An 11,465-nucleotide genomic window follows, 5' to 3' on the forward strand; every position below is an offset into this window, starting at 1 on the left:
GGTTGACACACCCATAGAGAGCAATGGCGACGAGGCAACGGAGGATAATCCCCTTGAGAAGCAATCTAAGCGCCGGCATCAGCGGCGCCGCTCTAAGCCCCGCCATAGCAAAAATAGCGATAACGGCTGAGGGAGTCCTGGATTAGAGGGTATCCGGACAGCCGAACTATATACTTTGGCTGGACTGTTGTACTATGAAGATACAAGACTCAAGACTTCGTCCCGCGTCCAGATGGGACTCTCCTTTGCATGGAAGGCAAGCTTAGCGATTCGGCTGTTAGATCTCCTTCTCTGTAACCGACTCTGTGTAACCCTAGCCTCCTCCGGTGTCTATATAAACCGGAGGGTTTAGTCCACAGGACAAGAACAATAAGAATCATAGGCTAGCTTCTAGGGTTTAGCCTCTACGATCTCGTGGTAGATCAACTCTTGTAATACTCATATCATCAAGATCAATCAAGCAGGAAGTAGGGTATTACCTCCATCAAGAGGGCCCGAACCTGGGTAAAACATTGTGTCCCATGCCTCCTGTTACCATTAGCCTTAGACGCATAGTTCGGGACCCCCTACCCGAGATCCGCCGGTTTTGACACCGACATTGGTGCTTTCATTGAGAGTTCCGCTGTGCCGTCGCTATAAGGCTTCATGGCTCGTCTCGTTATCCTGGCTCTAGGCCAAACTCTCTGACTAGGCAGCTTTGTCATTACCGCCCGATCGGCTCTCGTGCCGACGATGACTTCTCGGGTCATCAAAAACAACCTCAATGTCAATTCGGAACTCGCCGAACAGATGGATCCAATGGAGCTCTCCTCCCTTAATGAGCTCTTGGATCGCATCGCCGCTCTGGGAGTCGCTACAGACTATGATCGGATTGGGTTCAAACCCGACCAAAGGGATTTTAAATCCCCACCGGTCACCCATGAGATAGCGGTAGTGGAAGAGCCACACATGGATTATCCCTCTACTTTGAGGATGAACTATGTCCGAATTACCGAGCTCTCTGAGCCGGATACCCGTTCGCGGGGGGACATGACCCTGACCCCGAACTTAGAATCGGGTAGCAGGCTAGAAAAATTGGGCAACATCCCGGAGTCTGAGCTACCAAGCCCAGAAGCTCCTCTGCCCCCGGGTGTCAGATCGGGTCAGAATTTGGATTTAAATACACCCACCCACCCAGACTTATGCCATCTTTCCCATATCAGACAAGTGCCCCAAGAGACAGTACACCGCTACTGGGCCAGATTCCTCCTTGTGATAAACAAGGTCAAGGACTATCGCGAGGAAGACGCAATCTCACTTTTCTGCAAAAATTGCACGAACATAGGGATCCTCAACACTATAAGTCGTCGTGACATAGTACACTTTGCTGACTTAGCGGCCATAGTACAGAAGTACTATGCAATGAAAAGCGCCTGGAAAACCCAAACAGACTTCTGGGATAATCCGGCTATCACTAAACCCTTCGTCCGAACTAAAAGGGTAAACTCTCATAAGTTACCCGATCCAATTCCCAAAAAACCAAAGGCCGCTCTAGGGCGTGGAATCGTATTGGAAGAATGGCTCAATGGGCCAAGCAAAATTCACAGCACGTCGGATACCACTCCAATGCATAGACTTAGAGCATGTTGGATACTCCGGCAGGTAGCAAAAAGCGGCGAGGATCTCCTTGTAAACCATAAGGAAGAGCAACATCCCGCCGAAGACACCAATGCGGTACTGACAGTCTTCCAGACTTTCGCCTCAAATAATAGGCGCAAGCGAGCTCATCAAAGTTTCGCCGAAGTCTGCCACGTGGCAAAAATAAATCCATGGAGTGACACTGCTATAACCTTCAGTGCCAGTGACGAACCTCAATTCCAAACAGTCCGGGCACCAGCCGCTTTGGTCCTTAGCCCAATCATGGACGGCTTCCGGCTCACTAAAGTACTCATGGACAGCGGAAGCGGATTAAACGTCATCTACGAAGAAACCCTCAACAAGATGGAAATTGACAAAAGCCGCATTGAGCAAAGCAGCACGACCTTCAGGGGAATCATCCCTAGTCGGGAGGCACGGTGTGCAGGAAAAATCACACTGGATGTGGTATTCGGCACGCAGGAGAATTACAGGTCCAAAGAAATCACATTCCATGTGGCCCCGTTTAGCAGCGGATACCACGCCCTTTTAGGGCGGGACGCATTCACGAGCTTTCAAGATATACCCCATTACGGGTACATGAAGCTCAAAATGCCCGGACCTAATGGAATCATCACTCTAGCTAGTGATCTGGACGTCACACTCCGCACCGAAAATAAAACTGCCGCACTAGCTCTAGAAGCATTATCCGAAGCCCCAGCGGCCGAGGAACTAACAACACTGTGCGCCATAGTGGACAAAGACGACGTGATACTTGACAAACGACCCAAGTCCACCTCTTTCAAGCCCGCAGACGAGATAGTCAAATTCCAGGTCCACCCAACCGACCCCACAAAGACAGCTACCATTGGGACACAGTTGAGCCCCACAATGGACGCCGCACTGCGAGACTTCCTACGCGAGAATTGAGACATTTTCGCCTGGCATCCTTCAAACGTGCCGGGCATCCCACGCAGGCTAGCCGAACACAGCCTCAATATACTGAAAGGATACAAGCCACTCAAGCAGACTCTTAGGCGCTTCTCAGAGCCTAAATGGCAAGCCATGGGAGAAGAGCTAGCCAAGCTACTTGAGGCCGGATTCATCAGAGATATAAAACATCCGGATTGGCTGGCAAACCTGGTAATGGTACCAAAGAAGGACAAATCCTGGCACCTATGCGTCCATTTCAAAGACCTCAACAAGGCCTGCCCTAAGGATCCCTTCCCCCTCCCTCGCATTGACCAAATCATCGACGCCACCGCAGGACACGACTCATTATGTTTCCTCGACGCATACTCCGGATACCATCAGATAAAGATGGCGGAATCCGACCAAGCCGCAACGGCCTTCATAACGCCATATGGCCCCTTCCGTTTCAACACTATGCCTTTTGGGCTCAAAAATGCCGGCGCAACCTATCAACGCATGATTCAGACATGCCTGGAGAAGCAAATCGGCAAAACAGTGGAGGCATACGTGGACGGCGTGGTCATCAAAACAAGACACGTAGAAACTTTAATAGATGACTTGAGACTCACGTTCGACAACCTTCGAACATACGACATCAAGCTCAACCTGGAAAAATGTGTTTTTGGCATACCCTCTGGGAAATTGCTCGGCTTCATCGTTTCCAACAGAGGAATCAAAGCAAATCCGGCAAAAATCCGAGCTCTGTCGCAGTTGGCTATCCCAACCGACCTCAAGCAGATCCAGAAACTAACTGGATGCGTGGCTGCCTTAAGTCGCTTTATCTCCCGATTAGGAGAAAAGGCACTACCTCTTTATCGCCTTCTTCAACGCACCGAACACTTCGAGTGGACAGATGCGGCCACGGCCGGACTGGATGAAATAAAGACCCTATTGGCCAGCAATCTAGTCCTGACCGTGCCAAATACTGGCGAACCTATGCTATTATACATAGCCGCAACACACCAGGTTGTAAGTGCAGTGCTCGTCATCGAACGAGAAGTAGACGGACACAAGTTCCCTCTCCAAAAGCCGGTATATTACGTGTCCACTGTCCTCACTCCATGCAAATCCCGATACCCACACTATCAAGAGATAGCATACGCGGTCTTCATGGCATCCCGGAAGCTACGACACTACTTCCAAGAGTGTTCGATCACGGTGGCATCCGAAGTGCCACTCAATGACATAATAAACAACCGTGACGCAACGGGCCGGATTGCTAAATGGGCTATCGAGCTCCTTCCGTTCGACATAACATACAAACCACGACGGGCCATTAAGTCGCAAGTACTGGCTGACTTTGTCACCGAATGGACAGAAGCTGAACTCCCTAAAGAGTATGGCGCGTACTCCAGTTGGATCATGCACTTCGACGGCTCTAAAATGCTGGCCGGATTGGAAGCGGGGGTAGTCCTGACATTCCCCACCGGAGACACGGTCCAATACGTACTCCAAATATTATACACAGACTCCAACAACGTAGCCGAATACGAGGCTCTATTGCATGGTCTTCGGATGGCAGTCTCTATGGGCATTCAACGCCTAGAAGTGTGCGGGGACTCAAACCTCGCAATATCACAAATAAACAGAGACTTCGATGCCAAGGATCCGAAAATGGAGGCCTACCGTAATGCCGTCCTCAAAATGTCAGCTCGGTTCGAGGGGCTCGAATTCCACCATGTGGTCCGAGAAAACAATCAAGCGGCGGATATCCTCGCCCGTATCGGCGCTAAACGCGAGCCTGTCCCACCTAATATATTCTTGGAAAGGATTTTCAAGCCATCCATGTTATGGGAAGGGGAGACCGGCAACACCAGTCCGGCTCCGAATACAACCCCAGATTCTGAACCATCTGACATAATCGGGGGCTCCGCCACCAAAATAACACCTTCGGCCCATGAAATCATGGCTGTCATCGCCACGTGGACCGAGCCCTTCTTGGCCCACCTAAATAGGCAAGAGCTTCCTGAGGACCAAAATGAAGCACATTGTATTGTGCGGCGTTCGAAGGCCTACAAAGTCCATGAGGGAGAGCTCTATAAGAAAAGTGCCACCGGAGTGCTCCAAAGATGCATCTCCGAAGAGGAAGGGCGACAGATCTTGGCTGAAATCCATGCCGGACTCAGCGGACACCACGCTGCAGCTCGGGCACTTGTCAGCAAAGCCTTCCGTACATGTTTTTATTGGCCGACAACCCGGGAAGATGCACAGGACCTTGTCCAACATTGCGTCGGTTGCTAGCTCTTCACCAATCAGAGCCATATGCCCCCTACCGCTCTCCAAACAATCCCCATAACTTGTCCCTTCGCGGTCTGGGGGCTGGATATGGTCAGACCTCTTACAGGGGGAAGCCGTAAGAAAAAAATACTTATTGGTCATGGTGGACAAGTTCACCAAATGGATAGAAGCCAAACCAGTTAAAATGGCCGAATCCGGACCAGTGATTGACTTCATATCAGGGGTTGTACACCGTTACGGCGTCTCCCACAGAATCATCACTGACAATGGCTCAAACTTCACAGCCGATGAAATGAAAACTTGGTGCGGCAAAATGGGCATTAAGCTCGATTATGCTTCCATCTATCATCCCCAAACAAACGGTCAAGTAGAACATGCAAATGGTCTTATCATGAGCGGCATCAAACCCAGACTAGTGCGATCCTTGAATGAATCAGACACACACTGGGTCGAGGAGCTCGACTCCGTACTCTGGGGGCTGCGGACCACGCCGAATCTTACCACCGGATATACACCATTTTTTATGGTGTACTGCGCAGAAGTAGTACTACCCTGCGACATAATCCATGACTCACCTCGCGTGCGCATGTACAAAGAGAAGGAGGCCGAGCTAGATTGGCAGGACAACTTAGATGCCCTGGAGGAGGAGCGCGACATCGTAAAAGCCCGTTCCGCATTCTATCAGTAGGAGGCTCGAAGGTATCAAATTAGAGAAGTGCGGGCCAAAACTTATAACGTTGGCGAACTCGTTCTACGCCTACCGGAGAAGAAGAAGGACAAGCTCAAACCCAAGTGGGAGGGTCCCTTCATCATTGATAAAGTTCTCACCGGAGGAGCATACCGTCTGCGCAATGCATCCGATAATAGACTCGAGCCGAATCCATGGAACGCGGCCAGACTCCGGAGATTCTACGCCTAGTGCCGAACTCAGTGTTCGTCTCCTTACCTCCGCACTTTCAATTATGTTCTCCTTTTTTCCTTTCTCGCCCTCTTTACCTTCTTCACACAAAGTATTAAATATTGTGTGGATGCTTGGGTCACTCCAGCCGCACTATGTGTGCTCACCATACCGGGGGGCTTCCTATACGGAAGCTAAATGTAATTACTCTTATGGCTTCCTGCCTACCACATATGCGTCCTTTTTCCATATGTGCGTTTTCTTCGCCATTATATGCATCGATATGACTTAAGATTTGGCCATGCTGGGTTGCCTGGCTCTTGTGTTTATGCCCTACGTTCCCGTTAATTCGGCTAGGGCAGAAGGGGAGCACCTTTGCGATTGTTACTGCCGGTTCAGCCGGATGTGTACCTCAGACTGGGTGAAGCCGAAAGCTAGCATTCTTAAGGGAATATTCGGTCGGTGAACAAAAAATGTTTTTTTGTTTATTACAACGTGAATCCCCAGATGTTTTGTATCTTGCGCTTCTGTTCCCAGTTCGGACATGCACATCGATGCATGCGTACCTAGGGAAAGGAACCCCTAACGGAACTATTCTCTCTGGAAGATGTTTCTTACTACCCATGTAATATAACATAACTAGTTGGGTACTTGTCTGTTCAAGCACTTATGACCCCTACGCCTGGTTTCCATGCATACCCCGGTTTTACATAACTGAGTGGGTATTCGGATACACCCTGGACTATCAGGTCCGGGGGCCGAAGCGAAAAGGTCCGCCATGACAAATGATTTTCAATCCGGCTAGGGACTACACATGTCCATTGCATTACATAGTCACTTGGACTGGCTATATTCTTCCTCTATACCATCCAACAGGCTGTCTAGCCTACAATCCTGTTGGGAATACTTTGCGGCTAACGCTACTTGGTCATACAGGAGGCTTACGGGAATCTCTTGCCCATCTGGCCCCACCGGTCCGACTTCGGCCATATGGTTCGGGTCAGCCTTGGCGTATCGCATCTTCACCATGGCCCAGGCTTCCCTTGCACCTTGTCGGCAGGCTGATACCTTCCATAATCGGAAGCCCTACCGTGCTCCTTTGAGCATATCCACGAGCTCCGACCATGCCTCCTGGCAGGGAAGCGGATGGCCACAAGGCCTGGGCAATACCCTGCATCACCTGCCGAGCTCATCCGTGCAGTTGTGAGAGATCTTGCAGCAAATCGCGTGCGGACCCGGGCATCTCCTCTTCAGGACGGCCCATCAACATACCTATAGATATAACTCTGTTAATACGCTTCCTTGCCGAACTGTACTGCAGTTCGTTTAAGCATTTACCATAAATGCCGTGACGAAGCCTCCTGTTCTCCTTCACGGAGTCCGCAAGCTGAGCTCAAACATCTGCTAATTCGACGCCCAGCCGGATGTTGGCATCTTGGAGATTGTTTTTCTCCTGCCTAACCTGCGTAAGCATACGCTTGCTAGCCTTTAGCTGTCTTTGGAGATGCAACTCACTATCTTTTATGATCTCTGGATTCTCTCCGGGATTTTCTGCAGAATCTTCTGTTAGATTTATAAAGCAAGCCAAATGCTAACTGGTATATGTCCTTAAAATTTCTCTATTGAGAAAAGTGTTACCAGATGAGGCCTTATGGGATTCCTCTAGTTTGGCAACCACAGCCCTTAGCTGGGTCTTGCACTCGTCTAGCTCCTGAGATAAATGGGTATTCTTCTCTACAAGAACCTGTGCATACAATGATCCTTAAAGCAGTTGTTCCAACTGTTCCAAGTCTCGGGGCTACTGATATACATGCTTATCAAATTTTCTTACCCGTATATCCTTTGCATACTGCTCCGTCGCTCGGGAGAGTCCATCTTGGGCAGCTTGGATGTATGCGTCTCCTGAATTGAAGGCATTGAATGCCTATTCGGAAAAGATACCATTGCGGTGTACGGCCTGTCGGTGCCGGTGATTCATGGCGCTCTCTACTTCAGAATTTGTGACGGAGAGCCTATCCACATCCTCTGTCGGAGGACAATTCGGCATTGGCCCTGCATTAGCCTCCTCTCTTGAAGCCGGTTCTGGAATTCGGCTGGTGGAGGCGTGACCGGCAGCATCTCTGAATATAGTCCAACGACTACTCTTTCTGCCAAGACATGGTGGACGCTGTTACATTTCAAATATGATAATCACAGAGCAAATTTTAGTTATACCTCTGTGACGGTGTTTCGACCCTGACCGCCTTCCTCTTGAGCCTGCCTGGCCCGGATGCCCTTTGCTGTTGAGCCCCTAGGGGCTCGGCGCCGCATTCCGATGATCGTCTCTATAAAAATACGATATTTGTGCATAAGGCAGGGTATAAAGAAGGAATCCTCTTTGGAAATTAGGGCTTCAGCTTTGCTTACACGTGACGCAGGGAGCAGTCCAGGATAATCGGCAATAATAGCCACCAAGGTGCCATCGCAGCTTGCCTGATAAAATGTCCCGTCGACAAGCTCCACAGATATATCCTTATCTTCTTCAAGTCCGGGGTCGAAGGCCCGGCCAGGATCCTCTGGCTGCGGAGAGGGGCTGTTGAACTCTTTCACGGCCTTTCTCGGTTACTGCTTAGAAATATCAAGGTAAATGATGGTGATGAAGGATGCAAGAATGGATAGAGTTGAGTAAAGAATAGCGGCTTACCCAGCTTGGGGAGTTGTACATGGAAAATCCGTCCCGCGGTTTAATACGGAGGAACTCCTCTTCTTCTCCTTTATATAAATCAGACAGTATTCTCGCCAGAGCGGTGGCGGAGTCCGGACCTTTACGGCCGCAGCGGGTGGCATCGTCTTCCCCGTTGAAGTGCCACATGGGCTTCCCCCGATATTGAAGTGGCTGGACCCCCCGCATTATGCATATTGATATAACTTCGACTATTGTCAGTCCTGATTGGGCCAGTGTCTTTATCCTGCCCATCAGAAAGTGGACTTCTCTGTCATCTTCCTCCTGGGGGCTCTGAGGGCGCCAACTTTGGTGTTTCTTCAATGGAGCGTTATTAAACTCGGGAAGGCCCATCCGGATTGGGTCCGGAAGGGGAACGTCGTCTTCATAAAACCACTCCGAGGGCCAGTCTTCGGATGCCTTCTTTGGAGTGCCGGACAGGTATCCGGTCTGGGCGATGCGCCATATTTCGGCTCCGCCCACTTGATATATAGACCCCCCTGCTTACGAGGGACGAGGCAGAATAACTTCTTCCATAACTTGAAGTGAGCCTCGCAGCCTAGGAATAACTCACAGAGGGCAACGTATCCTGCGATGTGCAGCACGGAGGCGGGGGTAAACTTATGCAACTGGAGACCATAGAACTCCAGGAGCCCGCGGAGGAATGGGTAGATTGGAAACCCGACGCCTCTTAGCAAATATGGGACGAGGCATACCCGCTTCCCCTGAGATGGGTTAGGAGATCCCTCCTCTTGCGCCCCGCCATTATAGGTGGCTAGTCCGGCTCGGACAGGGACCATGTATGCAGGTGGAAGAAACCCCCTGGGTCTGCAACTCTACTAAATAGCTGTGGGGGACAGAACATGTTTCCCAATCACCTGGCTTAGAGCTAAGGGAGCGATAAGAGGAGCTACGGACACCGGCCATGATGGAATGGTTTTTACCGGATGTGCTCTGTTGAATGCTTGCTTGAGGGAAGAAGGTGAGATTTGGATTTAAGGATCCCTGTCCCTTCAAATAGACGGTCCGTCTGCGGGGTCAGGGTGGCAAATGTAAAAATGCCCCGGCTCCTCGTATTCGCTCGACACGTGGAGATGGCCATTATTGAAGCATAGAAGCCGAGGAATACAACATTGATGGGAAGCTGGACACTGTTTGCTACAACAGGTACTCTGGATTTGGAGAAGAACCCGCCTTGCAATGCCGAAGACAATCTCAGCCGGACTCATCGTCATTCAAGCCTGGTTCGGGGGCTACTGAGGGAGTCCTGGATTAGGGGGTATTCGGACAGCCGGACTATATACTTTGGCCGGACTGTTGGACTATGAAGATACAAGACTCAAGACTTTGTCCCGTGTTTGGATGGGACCCTGCTTTGCGTGGAAGGCAAGCTTGGCGATTCAGATGTTAGATTGATAATCCCCAAGTGCAGGGAATCGTCGTAGAAATTCCCAAAGGTGGAAGTGATAAGTATGGAGTGTCGAACCCACAAGGAGCTAAAGGTAAGATCAATATTCTCTCAAGCCCTATCTTCCACTGATACGACTCTACGTGCACCCAACGTATTCTTCCAACTAGAAACAAGAAATAAAACTGTGTTGTGGGTATAAAGAGGATAACTTTGTATGATATCGGAGAGCTAAAATATAAAAGTAGGTGCTGTTATCATAAAGTTCGAATATACTACTAAATAATATAAATAGCGAGTATGGAATAATGATGGATCGGTGTGCGGAATTGTCCTAAGCAATTGTTAACAAGATCGATAGTCGTCATTGCAATTTCATATGAGGGAGAGGCATAAGCTAACATACTTTTCCATCCTTGGATCATATACACTTATGATTGGAACTCTAGCAAGCATCCGCAAATACTAAAGATCATTAAGGTAAAAACCCAACCATAGCATTAAAGCATCAAGTCCCCTTTTATCCCATACGCAACAACCCCCTTACTCGGGTTTGTGTTTCCGTCACTCACGCAACCCACTATAAGTGAATCATGCATGTATTGCAACACCCTACAGCGGGAATCCCTCACGCTTGCACGACACGGGGGCACTGTAGGACAACACCAAAATAAAACATACAACTCATACCAATCTAGATCACCAATCAACTCAAGGACGAAAGATATCTACTCAAAACATCATAGGATGGCAACACATTATTGGATCATAATATGTAGCATAAAGCACCATTTTCAAGTAGGGATTACAGCGGGGTGTGGAAGAGTGGACCGCGTAAAAGAGATGAGGATGGTGATGATGATGGTGATGTTGATGAAGACGATCACCGCGGCAATGATTCCCCTCCCGATGGCACTCCGGTGCCACCAAGAGAGAGGAGGAGAGGTTATCCCCCTTGTGCTTCCTCCTCCATGGCTTTCCCCCTCTGGTCCTTGGCCTTCATGGCGATGATGGCCCCTCCGAGATCCCCCTCCATGGCCTCCGGTGATGATGTCCCCCTCCGGGAGGGTGCCAGAGAGGGCCTAGATTGATTTCTCGTGGCTACAGAGGCTTGCGACGGCGGAACTTCCGATCTAGGTTAATTCCTGAAGGTTTCTGTATTTATAGGAATATTTGGCATTGGTTTCACGTCAAGGGGGCCTCCGGGCTGTCCATGAGATAGGGGGCCGCGCCCTAGGGGGGCCCCACTCTCGTGGGCAGCCCGGGACTCCTCTGGCCCAACTCTGATGCTCTTTGGTCTTCTTTTGGTCCAGAAAAATCCCTCAAAATTTGGCACTTAAATTGGACTCCGTTTGGTATCCCTTTTCTGTAAAACACTAAAACAAGGAGAAAACCGAAACTGGCACTGGGCTCTAGGTTAATAGGTTAGTCCCAAAAATCATATAAAATGACATATAAATGTATATAAAACATCATAGATGGATAATATAATAGCATGAATATTTCATAAATTATAGATACATTGGAGACGTATCAACATCCCCAAGCTTAATTCCTGCTCGTCCTCGAGTAGGTAAATGATAAAAGAAATAATTTATGAAGTGTGAATGCTAGTAGGTGCACAAGTTTTATCA

Source organism: Triticum dicoccoides, chromosome 2B, assembly GCF_002162155.2.
Source record: "Triticum dicoccoides isolate Atlit2015 ecotype Zavitan chromosome 2B, WEW_v2.0, whole genome shotgun sequence".
Taxonomy (NCBI): Eukaryota; Viridiplantae; Streptophyta; class Magnoliopsida; order Poales; family Poaceae; genus Triticum; species Triticum dicoccoides.